Here is a 19137-nt window from a genome sequence, read left to right on the forward strand (position 1 = left end):
CTGCATCAGTTATGAAAGTAAAAAGTTGCTTGGGCCCCGGCACCTAACTTCTTGCTTTCATCATTGCTTTCAGGCTGGGCTCAAGAAATTAGGCCAGGTTTCAAGGCTGCTGTGCTCTGCTTTGCTACAGCTGCTATTCTATCCTGTGGGCTGTAATACCAGTCATGCATCCTCCAGCCCATTTGCACATGGTCTTAAGGTTACTTCATCGACATCTGCACCAGCCCTCTGCTCCACGGGTGAATTTCACCCTTTATGCCTCAGTTTGGGCTTCATCCAAAGCCCAGGGAAATAAATGGGAGTCTTCAATTGATTTCAGTAGGCTTTGGATCAGGTCCTTTATCTTCATTAGTAAAGGGAGGAGGGGAGGTGGTAATATGTACCCACTGTAAACAGGTCTGATCCAAAGTTTATTGAAGTCCATGGAAAGAACTGCTTAGAAATCACTGAGCTTTGAACTGGTCTTTCACTGCATGATTATTATTTATTGTTTGCCAGTTGCTTACACTTTACTGGTACCACAAAACACTTTTAAATGTAGCACTGTATCATGTTACACATTTTTAAAGGTACCAATTTACCTGAAGTAATGTAGCATGTACTATCTTTCAAATTTGATCACCATGGAATGAGAACATACCATTACAATGATATGCAGTACAGTGAAGTGATACTATTTTTCTAATTAAAATGATTTTTTGTTTTAAAAAATAGCCCTACAATGCCTCTCTCCAACTGTGATTTCAATGTCCTTATTCTGTAGTTATTCATGCAAACCTCCCATTAAATTAAAAGGGTATTTTGTCTGGATTAAGCAAAACAACTTTAGAATTTGGCCCTATTTGGGCATTTCTGCTGTAACAGTGAGTAACAAAACTGTCAATATGTGATAGCAAATTTCAGTATGTCCAATTCTTGTACGGGGCCTGGTCTTGTGCCAGCTGAAGTCAATGGCAAAACTTCCATTGATTTCAGTGGTGCAGAGTGATGTCACGCAGAGCTAATAAAAATGGTTCTTGATCTTAACCCTTTGCACATATTGTTGTTAGTTTTGGACTTCATCCTACCATATAAATCTAAGCATTACCTGCATATGCTGTATTTGTGTTTTTTCCCCCTTAGAGCTTAGCTAGATGTATCAAAACCATTTTTGACAATTTCTGCTTTGAATGAAAACCTCCATTCCCAGGGCCTTTCCACAACCACACCCTCATTTGATGTTGCTAATTTTCCTACTAGTCAAATACAAGTACACTTAGGCAGCTCCATGTGTCAGACAGTAGAAGGTGTTACCTCAAATGTGTGAAAATACTAAGGGCCTAACTCTGATCTCATTGGTATCAGGTTTGCTTTCACTGATCATTTCCTATAACTTTGGTGGAGTTGCACCAGATTTAAACCATTCTAGCAGAAAAGGGCTCTCTGGCTTTATTTCCCAATGTATAAAAGTCAATTACTTTTGATTTCAAGAAAGGGCAATGCTTTTGATATTAGAGGATTAGAGTAATATTATTTTTCACCAGCCAGTTATTCTCAGTGGGGATAAATGAAACATGGTAGAAGCTTGCTAATCTACACGTTGACAAACCATGCTCTTTATAACCAGCACAAAACACCTGGTGGTCCTACCCCACCTACCTCCATCTCTCAGCACAGATTTAATAGCAGATGCTGTAATTATGTTTTACACTGCTAACACTTCAATATTTTTACAAAATAGGCTTTATAACTCATATGTGCCTGTTCCTAAATGGCACAATATTTAGGAAATGTATTGACACAGGGGGAGTTCAGTAAAGATCAGTCCCTCCATGAGTTGCTGGATGTGTGTATGTGTGGGGGTGCAGACTGCTCCTTATTGTGTATGTGGCCTGTCAGCCAAAGGACAAGGGTATGGCACTGTTCTTGGACCTCGACATTTTGGGGTGATGTGTTCCCTTCCCAGCATATACAAAGGACCCATCCTGTGAGAAACTGAGTACAGTGTATGGTCTATAGGGAGCATGACTCTTCACTCTTATGTCAACTTATTCTCCTCTTTGACATTTTCTTTAATGGTTTTTTTAATGTATGGATGCACTTCTGTTTAACCTGTGCATATTTTTTGTATGAGTTTTGTTTGGATTAGTTTTACAAGTAGTTTTAGAGAATATTAAGGAGATGAACAATGAACATCTGCTCACAAAAAGGTGATGAGCAATGGAGCAATGAAAACCAACAATTGTTGTTCACTAACTTTTAAAAGACATAAGCAGAGGGCTTCAGGAGATTTTGCTAGATTTCATGACTATGGTAATAGGTGAAATCATTTCCACTATCAGGCTCAGTGATTTACAGTAAGAAATAATGAGATTCTACCTTTGAAATAATTATGGAGTTTTATATATGCTATGTCATAAACAGATAGTTAAGGGTTAAAGTCTCTTTTACCTGTAAAGGGTTAACAAGCTCAGTAACCTGATAAACACCTGACCAGAGGACCAATCAAGGGACAGAATAATTTCAAATCTCTGTGGAGGGAAGGCTTTGTCTGTGTCCTTTGTTTGAATTGCCGTGCTCTCTTTGGATCTAAGAGAGGCCAGACATGTCTCCAAGTTCTCCTGGAGTATTTCCTACTATCCAGTATAGTGAGTATTAGAAAGGCGAATTAATCTTTTAATTAATTTCTGCATTTGCAATTGTGTGGTTGCTGGAGAAATATCTTTTTCTGTTTGTTGTTACTTTGATTCTTCTGAGGAAGGAGGACGGTGGGGGGAGAGCCTCTCCAGGTTTATAAATTAAACCCTGTATTTTTGCATCCTGGTAATACAGAGATAGTGTACTTTTTTTTCTCTCTTTAATAAAATCTTTTCTTTTAGAACCTAAGTGATTTCTTCCCTTGTTTGGATTTTCAGGGGAAGGGGAGGGGGAAAAGTGAATCCCTCTTTGTTTTGATTCAAGGAGTTTGAATCAAGGCATCTCTCCCAAGGACAAGGGGAGGGGGAAGAAGGTGGGGGGAATGAATTATTTCCCTTTGTGTTAAGATCCAAGGAAGTTTGAATCTGTGTTCCCCAGGGAAAGTTTTGGGGGAACAGGGAGTGTGTCAGACACTTAAAACTTGACTGATGGCAGCAAGAACCAGATCTAAACTAGAATTTTAGTTTAGAGGAGTCCATGCAGGTCCCCATCTTGTGAACGCTAAAGTTCAAAGTGGGGAATAAATCTATGACATGCTACAATTCCCCCAAGGAGAAATTTTGCCATATTTACAGAATTGTCACTGTTTTTCAAAGCAAAAATTGTTCCTTTTTATTTGCTTATAGAAATGACAATCTTCTTTTGTGTAGAAGACTGACAAATTGGGGTGGAATCCTAAACAAATTTACTTTCTGTGAAACTACTTAAGACATCCCTTTTGGTTTTGCCATGTGTGCAAGAGGCTCTGAGGACGTGTGAGGTGGGTGCATATATGTGCACAACTCTAATTACCACTTATGAAGGATTCTCATTTTCTGGGGCTTTTCTACCTTCTGTATTCATTCAAATATTTTTTATATCTTTGACTGAGGAATGTGTGATTGTCTTTTAGCTGCACATAAGAAAATATCTGTTGGTAAATGCAGGTGGTAGTGGATAGCTTTTTATTATTAATGCCTATAATCCTCTATTTACCCAGAGAATGAGATATAGTATAGCATAGATACCAGCTTTAATAGCTTCCTATACTATTCATCATGTCTTAGTCTTGACCTCTGTGGACCAGTTTTAGCAGGTCTATTTGTGTATTAATCTCTGCTGATATTCCCACAGTCCAGTGGTGTGTTTTGTGATGGAAACATTTGCCAAATAGGAACACAATTAATGTCACCTGCCTTGTTTTTATTACACAGAAAAATCTAATTGCAATTAATTGAGAGGGGTCAGAGAAAAACAATACATTATTAAAAAAAAAACTTTCCATGGGTTACTATACTCCCTCCTTTCTTCCCAGGACTACGAAAATATTAGAGATTGTCTTGCTAACACTTGCATTCAGATTTTAAAAGGCCATTTCAGTAGAAAATAGCACAGACATTTCTGGCTCTGGGTGCACCCAGGTGAAGGCAGTAGATTTGTCATTCACCACAAGAAAGACCAGGTTGCCTGACTGGCCCCTCAAGGAAATGAAGTGGAAGGAATTCACTCTTCTTCAGATAGGGGTTTAGCAAACACCTGTTGTTTGGAGGAGATGATATGAGATTGGAGAATTAATAGATGCTTATCTCTGAAACTTTTCAGGTATATCCATACTGCATCATTGTTCTTTAGAGTGAGCCTGAGTCTCCCAAGAAATAGAAGATTCAGAACTAACCTATTGGTTGGAGTAGATGATGTGCTGGCCGTGATGAGTCAGGGTATATTCAATCCAATTATTGACCAAGCAGTATGGCATAATGGATACAGCACTGGACTGGCAGAAGACTGGGTTCTATTCCTAGCTCTAGCACTTGGTCTACTATATTTTTGGGGGCAAGTTGCTTCTCTGTGCCTCAGTTTCTGTGATAGTGATTCCCAGACCTGTGAGCCACTGTGTTACCACCCTAGCAAGTGCCAGCTTTGCTGTTTCTAAACTATGTATCAGTTCCCTGAGACACCATCTTGTCTGCCTTGCCAGCAAACTCTTCAGGACTCTGCCCATCCAAACCTTGCCTAGCAGGTAACAGTCAGGGAACTCTAATTCACAAATTTCCCAGACATCTGTTTGCAGTACTCAGCCTCTCTCGCAAAACTTTATCAAATTTTCAGCACCCTTAAAGAGACAGTACACAGCAGTTTATTAGCTGGGATTCACAAACCCTCCACTTCAAACAAAACACTGAGATGGTTTATCGTAAAAGTAAAACAACTTTATTAACAAAAGGGCATAGGATTAAGTGATACCACGTAGAAAGAATAAAAATAAAAATGGTTACAAACAAAAGTTTTAATCTTAGCACATTTTAGTTAACTTAATCAGCTCTAGTTCTTGTTCAAGATGGCTTCCCTACTTACAGCAACTTCTCCAGCATGGCTGGCTATTCCAGACGGGATCCACCCTTACAAAATGATAGTGCTGGTTTCTTTGTTCCCTCAAGAGATAGCTTGAGGGAACAGCAAACCGTGCGCCACTGGGAGCTGCGAGCGGCTGTACCTGGGAATGCTCAGGTATACAAAGTGTCTTGCAGCCTGCCAGGGGCTTATCCTGAACAAGCCATGAACCAAATTTGGGAACCCCTGCTCTAGGGGTTGCGCTCTCTCTCTAGTCCAGTAAACTTTCAAAATGTATTCATCTGAGGTACTGGCCTCTTTTATTTGGCTGGAGAAAATCTGATTATCAGCTCCCTCCCCCCCAAAGTGCCAGGTTTAAAAACATTTTAGTCTCATATTTCCAGCACATCTGTAAAGATTATTGAGGGTTAACCATACGTACATCACACAAGAATATTAATAATCAGTGAGTTATTAGTTTATACATGATATATTACATACCATCTTTGGGGTAAATATCAGGACAACAGTATCATCTGGCATTGAGGTGCTCTTAGGGACACAGTTTCCCCATCTATGAAATGGGGATCATAATCCTGACCTTCTTTGTAAAGGGCTTTGAGATTTACTGATAAAAAGTGCTATATAAGAGAATTATTAAGTATTATTACTAACAAATTGTTTTATTAATCTTTTAAACTTTCTCCTTTTGCACTGATAGTGTGTGCAGAGTAGCTATTCCCCTGGGATTTCCTCTTTGATATTTATTAGTCTGGGCTTGCTGCTCAAGGCTGCACACCTGAGGTAGCCAGCAGATTTTTCCCTTAGCCCAAAACATCTAGCCATCTCACCATAGTCTGATCCTGGCTAGGATATATTCCATAGGGATTTTGTCATGCCAGTGGATTATGATGCAAGTACAGGCATGGTTTACATGCCATGCATACATTACAAACATGTTTTTACCACAGTCACCGGAAGTTCAGGATTGATTTCTTTCCTACTAACTGATCTGGCTGACTAGCATGAAATTTAATTTGTGCTAATCAACTTGAGGTGAGGGGAGCAGAAAATTTATGTGGCTCATTTATTTTCCATTACTGCAGCAATCTCCCCCTATTTATATCCCTTAATAGAATGTTTTATATAGCAGCTTTCATACTTTACAAAGCAGAGGCTCAGGCACTACTGATGCAAACACTGTGTAGGCAAACTGTGTAGCTGTTAAGCTTTCAACAGTGGCTCACTTAGCCCCTGCAATGGTGCAGCATTCCATAGTACTGCACCGAAATCAGGGCTGGATTAAGGTAATCCAGGACCATAGGCACATGACAATTTGAGGCCTCCTGTGGCTTCACCCCTGCAGAGCTGCTCTCATACCCTTGGAGTGGCAGTGCGAAGGTACTCTCAGGAGACAGTGGCATGGTACTCTCCTGTCCCTTTAGGAGAGGTACCAGGGCCCCTTCCTCCCCTTGTGAATGGAAGAGGTGGGCCTCTTATTATTTACTGAAGTAGCCTGGATGTATATGTTTCGGTGGGTGAGGAAACACCCAATGCGCTCTTCTCCTCCTGCTCCGTGTAGAGTTCCCTGCAGGGACAGTGCTGGCATGGCCCTCCAGGGCAGTAGATCTTGGAGATGATACCCTATTGAGATATGTGCGTCAGTTCACGCTTCTCAGAGCTGTTGTTTCAGGCTGTCTGCAGTCTAAGCAGATGTTACTGCATTGGTTACACTTGGTTCATATTTTTCAAGTTTTTCTTCAAAACCATGAAGCAAGTAATTTACTTAAGAAGAAAGAAAGGCAAGACTCTCATTTTTCATCATAAGAAACAGGACTTTAGGCTTGGGCCTATAGTGCCTATGCCTTAATTCAGTCCCAAACAAAATGTAAACTTTGAGCATAAATACTGCTCTTGGTTAAGAATTTAAAAACCATGCAGATGCCTCTGTCACAGTTTTCCATCTGCAAGGAAGTGTTTAGGGTCATTACAGTACAAATTTTGTCTTTATAACTTGAGAGCAACACTAACATAGTGCTATCAGCCATTTTTGAGCAGCTTTGCAAGGAGTTAAAGATAGCCGATAACCTGTGTTAGAGCACAATGGAATATCTGGAGAGCCATTGGGTACATTTCAACCTACAAGTAATTTTCAAACAAATCATTTAAAAATCAATGGGTTTCAGGGAAAATTATTGTTATCTAGAATTGGTGTGTCCATCTAGCCACAAAAAACTTGAGTGGCATATGCAATATGGAGCTGCTAACTAGTGTGTAGGCTCTTATTTGGGACATATTTGCATTCAAATGTAGCCATTAATTCATTTTTTGTAAAAGGGGAAAGTAGCAGTGACTAGAGACGATGTTGGGAGGGGTTTGCACTCAAATGCCAAGGTATTTCAGTCCTGATTTATAGCAACTTTGATAGCCCACTAATGAGCCATTATTTACCTAGATTCATCTTTTTAAGAATTATATCAAATTGTGTGGCATTTTGGTAATGTGCTAATGCTCACTAGTTATTAGGATGTGCCATAATTTGGGCTCAATCATTGAGCTCCAGATGGGAAAGGATAATTCACTAATGTGTGCGTAGACTGGTGATTATGATGTGGTGTAGGGTATATGGCAGGGTTTCTCAAACAGGGGTCGCCGCTTGTGTAGTGAAAGCCCTTGGCAGGCCAGGCTGGTGTGTTTACCTGCCCCATCCGCAGGTCCGGCCGATCACGGCCCCCACTGGCCGCGGATCGCTGCTCTGGGCCAATGGGAGCTGCTGGAAGCGGAGGCACTGCGGACGGACCTGCGGACGGGCAGGTATATTAAATACTTTTGTTAATATTCCTTTGACATGTTGACAGTTGCATGTTTGCCGCAGGGATGTTATGATACCATGGATAGGAAGGAGATACCTGGGGGATTGTGAATGGAAGGGTAGGTGATGCCTGAGGCAATCTCTGTCTTAAAATGTGAATCATGCTATGAAAATGTTTGAGAACCGCTGTTTTAAAGCAGGGCCGCCCGGGGGGTGGGGTGGGGGCGGAGGGGCAAGTGGGGCAATTTGACCCAGGGCTCGCAGGGGCTCCCACAAGAGTTTTTTGGGACCCTGGAGCGGGGTCCTTCACTCGCTGTGGGGGCCCCAGAAAACTCTCGTGGGGCCCGGGCCCCCGGAGCTGCTTCTGCTCCAGATCTTCAGCGGCAAATCAGTGGCAGGGGCCCTCCCACCGCCAAAGACCCCAGGCCCCCCGAATCCTCTGGGCGGCCCTGTTTTAAAGTGATGTGTGTTCCGTGTGTTGTTAATAATAATAGATATCTAGTTCTTTCTAACATGCTATGCTCATAGAGCTCAAATTGTTTTACAAAAGAAGTAAATATCATTATCTTCATTTTACAGATGAGGAAATTTAACTGCAGGGATGGGGTCACAGTAAGGCAGTGACAAGGTTGGGAATCCACTGGGCCACACTGCCTTCTATAGAAAGATATAAATGTCATCCAAAAATGTGTCTTAGACATGAAACATGAGGTGTGTGGGGGGCGGTCAGGGAAGTAGGTTGCCCTGGGCAGCGCGAGCGCGCGCGCCGCCGCCCGCCCGGTCCCGGGGCGCGTCCTCCTCTTCCCGCCGGCTCCTGCTGCTCCTGCTCCCAGGTCCACGGAGCCCGGCGCGCCTGCCACCTGCCACAGCCATGGAGGAGAGGAGCCGCCCGGCGGGGAAGGGGGGGACCCGCGCTCTCTTGCGCAGGTCCGCGTCCGTTCGTCCCCGGACTGGACCGCCCCGCAGCCATGCGAGCTCCCACCGGGCCAAATGCGCCCCCCCCTGGGAACGCCCCCACGCGCCTGCTTGGCGCGCTGGGGTCTAGAGCCGCCCCTGGGTGTGTCACATAGATTGTAAACTCTTTGGGGCAGAGGACCATCTTTTGGCTTTGTGCCTAGCACAATAGTGTCTTGCTTCATGACTTGGGCTCCTACACACTACCACAATATAGATTCTGAATAATAATAATAATAATGAATATAATAAAAAGGATCAGAAATAAATGTCTAACATTGATTATTTCCTTCAGGCCCATATAATTTGTGGATTATTTATTTTATTTTGCATAGGGAAATAAAGGTTAGACCTATTTCAGACATTGAAAAAAAAGGGGGAAAATATCTTCCACAGTGTGATATTTATTATAACTCCATGTGACAGGATCGAGCAGTATTATTGTCAGTCAGAGGTCATTTTAAACAGCCAGATTCTGCAACACTTTCTTTCAATGACTGGTGTGTACTCACAAAGGTAATTCTATTGGCTTCAATGGGAGTACTCTGATTACTAAATACTACTCAATGCAAGTAAGTGCTGAAGAATCTGGTAGAATCTCTATATTTCATTCTGATAAATAAGATTATAGAAACCTGCTTTTGAAACAACAGGTTTTTAGGAGGCTATTGGGTAATCCAAGGTCAGAGTGATTTCCACAGGTTTCATAGAGGCCACATTCAAATAAACAGACAAAACAGGTAGATGAGAAGGAAAGAAAGCAAGAAAGCGAGCACGTGTTGATTATATCAAATGGGATATTTGCATCATCATATTATGATGAAGAGCATCATGAATAAGTAAATAGATTCACTGTCTGAGAGAAGTAGCATTGTTAAATACTAAGGAAACCCATTTTAGTCTGGTGCTTGCTTTCACCTAAATTTGATTTTTTTAAATCATTCCTTCCATGATGTTGCCTGAACCATGCTTGGCTCAATAAGAATGACAAATTCCACCCATGACCTGGGATTATGTTGATTCATTAAATTTATATGTCACCAGTTTACTAGCACCTTCTGATCATATCATAACATGAAAATGCTGGATTTTAAAATAATCCAATTTGCTTTCATAATATCTAGGCATTATGTCTTTTATCTCAAATCAGATGTAATGGATGAATGGTTTTCACCTCCTCCTCAAGAGGTGAATAACATATTGAATGATGGAGGAAGGGGGAAAATGGAAGATATTAATCATGCTGATAATTTCATATGAAGATTTGAGAGTCTGATACAAGGTATGCCTTTTAATTTGTGTTTATGAACACATACTCTCACACTCACTAATTTTTTATTGTTAAGACATGCCAAAAAGTATGTTATTCATCAGCAGAAAATGTGGGGTTTTGGATCAACTCATTAGCCGTGAAATTGATTTTCAATTTCCAAAACTAATGGGATAAATGAAATATGCCTGTATAAACTGTCAGATGGCAGATACTGAGAGGCAGATTCTCAGCTGGTGTAAATTGATGTCAGTTGGCTTCAATAGAACTATTATTGTCATAAACAGATAGTTAAGGGTTAATGTCTCTTTTACCTGTAAAGGGTTAAGAAGCTCAGTAAACCTGGCTGACACCTGACCAGTGGACCAATAAGGGGACAAGATACTTTCAAATCTTGGTGGAGGGAAGTCTTTTGTTTGTGCTCTTTGTTTTGGGGGTTGTTCATTCTCGGGACTGAGAGGGACCAGACATCAATCCAGGCTCTCCAAATCTTTCTGAATCAGTCTCTCATGTTTTAAACTTGTAAGTAGCACAGGCAAGGCGTGTTAGTCTTATGTTTATTTTCTCAACCTGTAAATGTTCCTTTTTTGCTGAGAGGATTTTACCTCTGTTTGCTGTAACTTTGAACCTCAGGCTAGAGGGGTTTTCTCTGGGCTATATAAATCTAAGTACCCTGTAAAGTATTTTCCATCCTGATTTTACAGAGATGATTTTTATCTTTCTTTTTCTTTAATTAAAAGTTTTCTTTTTAAGAACCTGATTGATTTTTTTTCTTTCTTGTTTTAAGATCCCAGGGAATTGGGTCTGGACTCACCAGGAGTTGGTGGTGGGGGAAAGAAGGGGAGACTGGTTAATTTCTCCTTGTGTTAAGATCCAAGGGGTTGGATCGGTATCACCAGAGACTTGGTGGAAAAGCCTCAAGACTATCCAGGGAGGGGAAAGTTTTGGGGGGACAGGGAGTGTGCCAGACACTGGAATTCTGGCCGGTGGCAGTGTTAGCGGATCTAAGCTTGTAATTAAGCTTAGAAGTGTCCATGCAGGTCCCCACATCTGTACCCTAAAGTTCAGAGTGGAGGAGGAACCTTGACAATTATGATTTGTACCAGCTGAGTATTTGCCCCTAAGAATAATATTGAGAAGGTCTACTGGTATAGTTAATGATGACTTCATTTTCCTTTAACAAACATAGATATATTACCCATACTTTTTTCTCTTTCACTGATGCTTTCAGTGGTGTTAGACCACTGTGCAGACTTCAACAGCTCTTCTTCCAGGTGCTTAAATGAGCCATTTAAAAATATTTTCTGTGTCTGAGAGAAAATTTGGGTCTCTGTACAATGACATATGTTGAGTAAGATCTGTGTAAAAAAAAAAAAGAAAAAAAAAGTAAAAGTAAGATCTGTGGGGTCAGAACAACGTGGATAACATTTAATAGCCAACAAATGTACACTCACACATTTGAGTCTTTATGATTTGGCATTTTTTAAAACAGTCGTTTATAACAACAAAACCACAATGATGCCATGTTTGGGACAGGGAAAATTGGGTCTAAAATGCAAGTTGTCTCTTATATTCTAGATACCCTGTTAGCAAAATGTATGAAATCTAAATAGGAAGCTGCATTCCACTGCTTTCAGAATACATACTGTGTCATGCATGGGAAGTTGCTGTTCATTCCCATATTGCTGCTATAGAAACATTGTTTTGAAATAATAGATTTCATAAGAGACTATATAATAATTAAAGAGCAGATTTTTATCATGTAAAGGCAGTGTTGTAATGGATTAGATATTGGAGTGGAGATGCTGCTTGTATTCCTGACTCTGCCACTGATTTGCTGTGTAATCTTGAGCAAGTCAGTTTAGCTTCTGGTGTGTCAGTCTCCCCACCTGCAACATGGGGATAGCACTACTTCTCTTGTTTCGTCAGGCCCCTTGAGATACATGGATGAAAAGTGCTATATAAGAGCTAAGTCATTATAATAATAGTATAGTACTTTTCACTAATAGATCTCAGTGCATGTCACAATCTGTAAGGTATTCTCACAACAGCTCTTTGAGTAGAAAAATGCCACTATCCCCATTGTACAGATGGGGAATTGAGGCACAGAAGCTTGTCCGAACTGTCACAGGAAGTCTGTGGCAGAGCAGGGAACTGAGCCTGGATTTCCCAAATCCTAGGCTAGTGTCATAAACACTGAATAATTCTTCCTCCCTATTATTATTAGCAAATGAGACATGCCACTCCTTTCCATAAAGCAGGGGTCGGCAACCTTTCAGAAGTGGTGTGCTGAGTCTTCATGTAGTCACTCTAATTTAAGGTTTCGCGTGCCGGTAATACATTTTAACGTTTTTTAGAAGGTCTCTCTCGACAAGTCTATATATTATATAACTAAACTAGTGTTGTATTGTAAAATAAACAAAGTTTTCAAAATGTTTAAGAAGCTTCATTTAAAATTAAATTAAAATGTTGATCTTATGCCACCGGCCCGCTCAGCCTGCTGCTGGTCTGGGGTTCTGTTCACCTAGGCCGGCAGCGGGCTGAGCGGGGCCTGCGGCCGGGACCCCAGCTGGGAAGGGTCTGGCAGCCAGAACCCCAGACCGACAGTGGGCTGAGTGGCTCAGCCCACTGCCGCTCAGGGGTTCCATCTGCTGGCTCCTGCCAGCCGGGATCCTGGCTGCCAGACCCGCTCAGCCCGCTGCCGGTCTGGGGTCCTGGCCCTGCCCACATACAGTGAGTACCTACCTTCTCCCTGGTTCTGGCCCATTCTCTTCCTCTCTCTGCACTGAGCTGAGGGTGGGAGAGGACCGAGCACAGGGCTGGGGGTGGAGGGTCTGGCCAGGAGCTAGAATGAGGGAGGGGGCTCAGGGTTGGGGCAGGAGGTTTGGGTGTGGGGGCACTTACTTGGGCAGCTCCCATTTGGTGGGAGGGGTGCAGGTGGGAATGTGAGTGGGGGTGCAGGTGCTCCCGTTTGGTGCTCAGGGTGGGGATCTGCGGGGTGCTTGGGATGTGGGGGGGCTGGCGATGTGCAGGGTGCAAGAGTCAGAGCAGAGGGCTGGGGGCGTGTGAGGGGAGTGCAGGTGTCAGGGTAGGGGGGGCTGGGTATGTGTGGGGGTGCCAGAGTCAGGGCTGGAGTCATGGGGGGGTGAAGGAGTCAGAGGGCTGGGTGGTACAGGGCTCAGGGCAGGGGCCTGGGGTGTGTGTGGGGGTGCAGGGCTCAGGGCAGAGGGCTGGGTGTGTGTGTGTGGGGTTAGGACTCAGGGCAGAGGGCTGGGTGACTGCCCCCCCCAGAACCTCCGTTCCTTGTCCTGACTACCCCCTCCTGGGACCCCCACCTCCTATCTAAGCCTCCCTGCCCCTTGTCCCCTGACTGCCCCAACCCTTATCCACACCCCCGCACCCGGACAGAACCCCATGGACTCCCATGCCTATCCAACTGCTCCCTGCCCCCTGACAGGACCCCCCCAGAACTCTGGACCCATACAACCCCCCCTGCTCCCTGCCTGCCCCAACCCCTCTCCACACCCCTTCCTCCTGACAGCCCCCCAGAACTCCCGACTCATCCAACCTCCCCAGCTCCTTGTTCCCTGACCACCCTCTCCAGAGACCCCCCCACCCTAACTGCCCCCCAGGACCCTCCTTGCTCCCTGTCCCCTGACTGCCCTGACCCCTATCCACCCCTCACCCCCTAACAGACCCCGAGATTCCCATGCCCAATGCACCCCCTGCTCCCTAACTGCCCCCTCCAGAGACCCCCGCCCCTAACCACCCCCCTGGGATCCCACTCACCCACCCTGCTTCCTGTCCCCTGACTGCCCAGCCCCAGCCCCGGACCCAGACCCCTTACCATGAGGCTCCCCGCTCATCTGGAGTTTTGTCGTCGTTGCCGCTGCCGTGCGCGTGCGCGCAGCCCCGCCCTTCCCTTCAGGGCTCCGGATGAGCGGGGAGCGCTTTTCCCTCCCCATGGAGCCAAACGCTGCCCCGCGGGAGCGCACAGCCCTGGCCCCTAGAGCGCTGTGCGCACGCAGCGGCAAGGCTCCAGGGCAGGGGCCGGCGGCTTGCTGCGCTGGGCCGGCGCTCCGGCCAGGAAGCGCGGACCCTGCAGCTTGCCGCGTCGGCTGGATTTGTAATGGCACGCTGGAGTCCCGGCAGGCTCCAGTGTGCCATTAAAAATCGGCTCGCATGCCGTCTTTGGCACGCGTGCCATAGGTTGCCGACCCCTGCCATACAGGATTGAACAATTATTTGTCTCTAGCAAGTATCAGAGGGGTAGCCGTGTTAGTCTGGATCTGTAAAAGCAGCAAAGAATCCTGTGGCACCTTATAGACTAACAGACGTTTTGCAGCATGAGCTTTCGTGGGTGAATACCCACTTCTTCGGATGCAAGTAGTGGAAATTTCCAGGGGCAGGTGTGTGTGTGTGTGTGTGTGTGTGTGTGTGTATATATATATATATATGCAAGCAAGAAGCAAGCTAGAGATAACGAGGTTAGTTCAATCAGGGAGGATGAGGCCCTGTTCTAGCAGTTGAGGTGTGAAAACCAAGGGAGGGGAAACTGGTTCTGTAGTTGGCAAGCCATTCACAGGCTTTGTTTAATCCTGAGCTGATGGTGTCAAATTTGCAGATGAACTGAAGCTCAGCAGTTTCTCTTTGAAGTCTGGTCCTGAAGTGTGTCTAGCACATTCTCAGGCTTGAACTTTCTTCTAAGATGCATCTATATATACCTTGTATTTTCTATGGTCCTTATCCTCCCTTGATTGAAGTCAGCGATAAAATTCTCGTTAAATTCCATGGAATTCCAAGGAGCAGAGCTTAGGTCCACTAGGAATGACATGAACAGTCATCTGATCAAAATGGTACTTTCTTGTTTAGTCACTCGAGACAAAAATATAGTGAGCTTCTAATGTGAGAGGACTTTAAGTTATAGATCTTTTTACCACAATCGATCCCTGAAAGACAACACAATAATCTGTTTTTTTTTCCTACAGCAAAATTTGCTATCAATTTGATATTTCTTTAAATGTGAAAGGAATACCTGCTTCTCCTGGTATTCTGTTTGTTCAGATTTGTGAGTCATTTCCCTTCACTTTATTTCTTCCTTTTGAGGGAATCTGGGTTTTAGTTTCCCAAAATTACTTTTCATAAACTCACACACACAAAATGCAGTCGGCTTCCATTCAGACATCCCTATTCATGTTCAAATATTTGCTACTCCAGATACCATTTGCATATATCACCTGCTGCAAGCCCTAGAAATTCAGAAGGCACTCTGAGGAGAGTAGAAACGTCTTTGTGTAGGTTTTTGTTTCAGCAGCATCCTACAGTTAAATAGTACACACTGAGGAAATGGGGAATTAATACAATACTATCCCAATTCCAGGCTTGTTGAGCTGATTTTCCATGAGCACAAGATTTTTTTCATGAACTGTGAGAATTTTTACACGACTCTTTGAACATAACAGAGTGTTCATTTCCAGTAAGGACCTGCCACATCACTGAGCACTTGGCAGAAGCTTGATTAGGAAGAAATAAAGACAGGATAGCCATTCTGTATTTTAAAACAGCTGCTACATCTTTTGTGTCCTCCTAAAATCAAACCAAAATACCAGAAATAATGTGCCTTTAAAGGTCATATCATGCCAGGTTGTTGGCAGTATTCATCAGATGGAACTGAAATTAATCTACCACATTTCATCTCCTGAACAAATTGATCTTCAGAGGAAATTTTGAACCATATTATTTACCATACCCACACCATACAGTTTTTGCCAGCTGAATACTTGTGACCTAGTGGCTGGCTAGGTTTTCAGAAACCATTTCAATTTTCAAAGATTTCCAGACACAATCAGATGTTACTAGTAAGTTGTTTGGTTCTATTCATAGCCTTATGAATGCAGTCTGAGTTAAATAATTACTTTCTATTTGGCACCTAAATTGGGGAACTAAATTATTCTCATTGGTTTATCTAATTATCACGGAGTATTTCTGCCAGCCCAACATAACTAACATCCTTGTTGACAAGCATTCAGATGAAAAGAATATACACACCTCTATAAATGAGCTGTTATCCTGAAGTCTGGATATCTGGACTTTCTGTCTTTATTCATAAGGGCCAATTCACCAGGCAAGTTATAAAGCTTCTATACAGAAAACATGAAGGAGTCTTAACATAAAATGTACAGAGACTAGGATATTATATTGCCACACTGTATTTTGTCTTTCAGCTTCTTTTTGTACGTATATAATACACATTGCATTTTATTAATATCCCTATTGTAGCCTTTATCAAAATAATAATAGGTGTTATCCCTTCATGCACCCAAATGTATAACAGTTAACTGTGATTATTGAAATACTATTTGTCTAGTCCAAACATATTAAGAGAAAAACAGAGATGTGACAACTATATTGGGTATAACTTTGGTGGTTTACAATACTAAATAAAACACACATACTTTTTTCATTTAAGATTAACATTCATCTTTTAAGGGACATGCTTTTGTTATAATTGTTTGACTGCATAACATGCCTGTTCATGTAAAAGTCTTATATTATTGCTAATAAAACATTACAATAGGTGACGATATGTTATGTAATCCCACCTTGAATCCAAACTACTAGATTGTAAATCCACATGGCAGTACCATATATTGAAATGCCATATCTCCATGTATAGCAGCAAATGCACATTTATTACATTTTGCTATAGTCCCCCTGCTGGGGTTCTAAATAGCCACAACAAAATGTAAAGTACAAGGTCTAAATGTTTAATTGTATATCTATTCATGTTTAAAATTTAATTAATATCCTTTAGAGAGGCAAATAAAACCCCACCACCTGTCCTCAACAAACTCCACTACTATGACCAGTATCATTAATAGGGAAGATGTTTGACCCTACTAGCTAAGCTATTTTAAGTGCATGGCTCACTCATGTCATAAGAAACTTGAACTAAAGTACATTGCTCTGGGGCATGAACTTGCTCATATTAAAGTTAACTGAAGTTTTGCAACTGACTTTACTAGGAGCAGGATTGGACTCCTGGTTGTAAACTTGTCTGCTGCAAAAGGAAATTACCCTAACTGAGCTCCTATTCTATTATCCTGACTCATTATTTTCAACTGTCTGCAAGAGGATACATTGGTACAGTATGCACATTGCTACAGTATTCACACTACTACATTATTGCAAGGAATATTGATTTCCTTAACATTAGTATTCATCATTCTTTGTTTGAGACTTGTATGCTCACTGAAATTGAACTGATGTGATTGCATGTTTCTTGTATGTGTAAAAAATGTTGTTTATCAGATAACTGCATTCTGCAGGTTACTTTGAAGTCAAAATATCATCTGTGCCGTTCATTCTTTCTGCCTTGGTTTCTATCCAGTTTGCTGTTTCTAAATATCATGTTGGCTAGGCAGTTAGTTAGCACTTCTGGAAGTAGCCTTATACTTTTAAGCTGGCTGTCTTTGACTTGCTGCTCAGAATATCCCAAGGAGCATTACCTTTACCTCTCCAGGTCCCTGAACCTTATGCTAACAGTCATTTTAACTGACATTTTTTCTCCTATATCAATTACATATAAAATATGGATTTTTTTTCCTTTTTGCACTACAGAGATAGGGATTTTTCTCAATCAAATCAATGGCTAAAACATGCTTCTTGTTTATCCTTTTATCTAGAGTGAATTCTGACTATAACCTTTCAATAAATATAGAAGTCAAAGATAAGGGGGATTGCAGCTAACACTCAGAACAGGAGAGAGAATACCCTGCATAAAAATGTTAGGATATACTGTTAAAATGCAAATAAAATAGAACTTACTGTATGTTGACATGGTCTAATAGGATAAAGCTTCCTAATATACATAAAGCAGCCTCTATGTATATATTATAATATTCAAGGAAATTAACCAGGCATTGTAAGTTTTGTGTTTCAACTTTCAGTAGTCTATTACAATATTTTTTTATGACAACATCTTAAAATCCCCTCCCCCTTATTCCAGAAAAGAAAATAAACCAAACCTAAACAGAAAAGGTAACAATCAAGGATCACTACTGCTTTGAACAACTTCCTTTAAAGAAAAGTTTCCACTTTTAGCTGCCAGTAATTCCAAGGCTAAAGTAAGTTCATCCTCTTACCTTATTCACCAATGTAAAGTGAATCTAGCTTGGCTCTGTGATGCACTGCTCAGTGCTGCTTCTCTGCCTGCTTTCCCTCTGCTGCCTGTTACAGTATCTCCACTGCTGGATGTACTTGCATCTAACTGGGGCTCCCTCTCTCCCAGAATCACTTTTAACTCAGGCAGGCAGGGAGCTGAAGCCAAAGGGACTCTCTATCTGATTGGTTTCCATTCAGTGCCCATGATTAATAAGAAACGTCCCTCACACAGAGAGATATTGCTGCTGATGGAGCCGCAGTGCTCAACATGAGAAGGTTTGGGGCTGGGGGGAGTGCAGGCTTTGCCAGGCATACACTGATTTGCAAGTGAATGCAGTGGGAGGCTACTGAGAGGAGGGCTTTGTCAAGGACCCCCTTTTGATAGAATGAGCCTCAGGGTTTGAAGTCTCAGTTAATCAGCCCAGTTTAATCTGTTTTCAATTTTAATAATAAAGGTGGAGGCATGTCTGTAACCTGTAAATCATCTGGAGGAAAGATTTACCCGCATTATCTATCATTATGATTCAATGCCATTTGTGCACACACAAACACTGAAGAATTTGATATTATCCGGTGCCAGTGCAGGGACAAAAGATTTGAAGTTGAAAGAAGAGGAAGGTGAAGAAGATCCCCCACCCATTCCCAAGTTTACAGCATTAGATTCATTTCCAGAGATTAGTAAATGATGGGAGTGTTAGTGTACCTCAAAATGCATATAATGCCACATTATTAAGAACGTTTCACTTGTCATGGTTAAGAGTTTTAGCACAATTACTGATATATAGTTCTGCCAGGTAAGGGTAAACCAGTTTCCATGATTCACAGTGCAGTCTGATTACCTACAGGGGACAGGAAGTAATCTCTGTTTACCACTTCCTACCTCCCTGTACTATTGGGTTATCCGGGAGAGGGGGCGGGCGGAAGCCCGCCCCATGCTAACGGATCCCCCCCC

The 19137-nt window shown here is 42.5% G+C and overlaps 1 long non-coding RNA gene across 1 annotated transcript; it reads right to left on the reverse strand.

Annotated features, from left to right (window-relative positions):
• Positions 1–6052: 6052 nt before the first annotated feature.
• LOC120398702 lies at positions 6053–18413 on the reverse strand. Its single transcript, XR_005594644.1, has 5 exons — positions 18167–18413; positions 16071–16162; positions 14747–14843; positions 11227–11380; positions 6053–6630 (listed from the first exon to the last, which is right to left on the reverse strand). It is a non-coding gene; the product is annotated as an uncharacterized LOC120398702 (long non-coding RNA).
• Between the last annotated feature and the right edge of the window lie 724 nt (positions 18414–19137).

This window comes from Mauremys reevesii, linkage group 2 (assembly GCF_016161935.1).
Source record: "Mauremys reevesii isolate NIE-2019 linkage group 2, ASM1616193v1, whole genome shotgun sequence".
Classification (NCBI taxonomy): domain Eukaryota; kingdom Metazoa; phylum Chordata; order Testudines; family Geoemydidae; genus Mauremys; species Mauremys reevesii.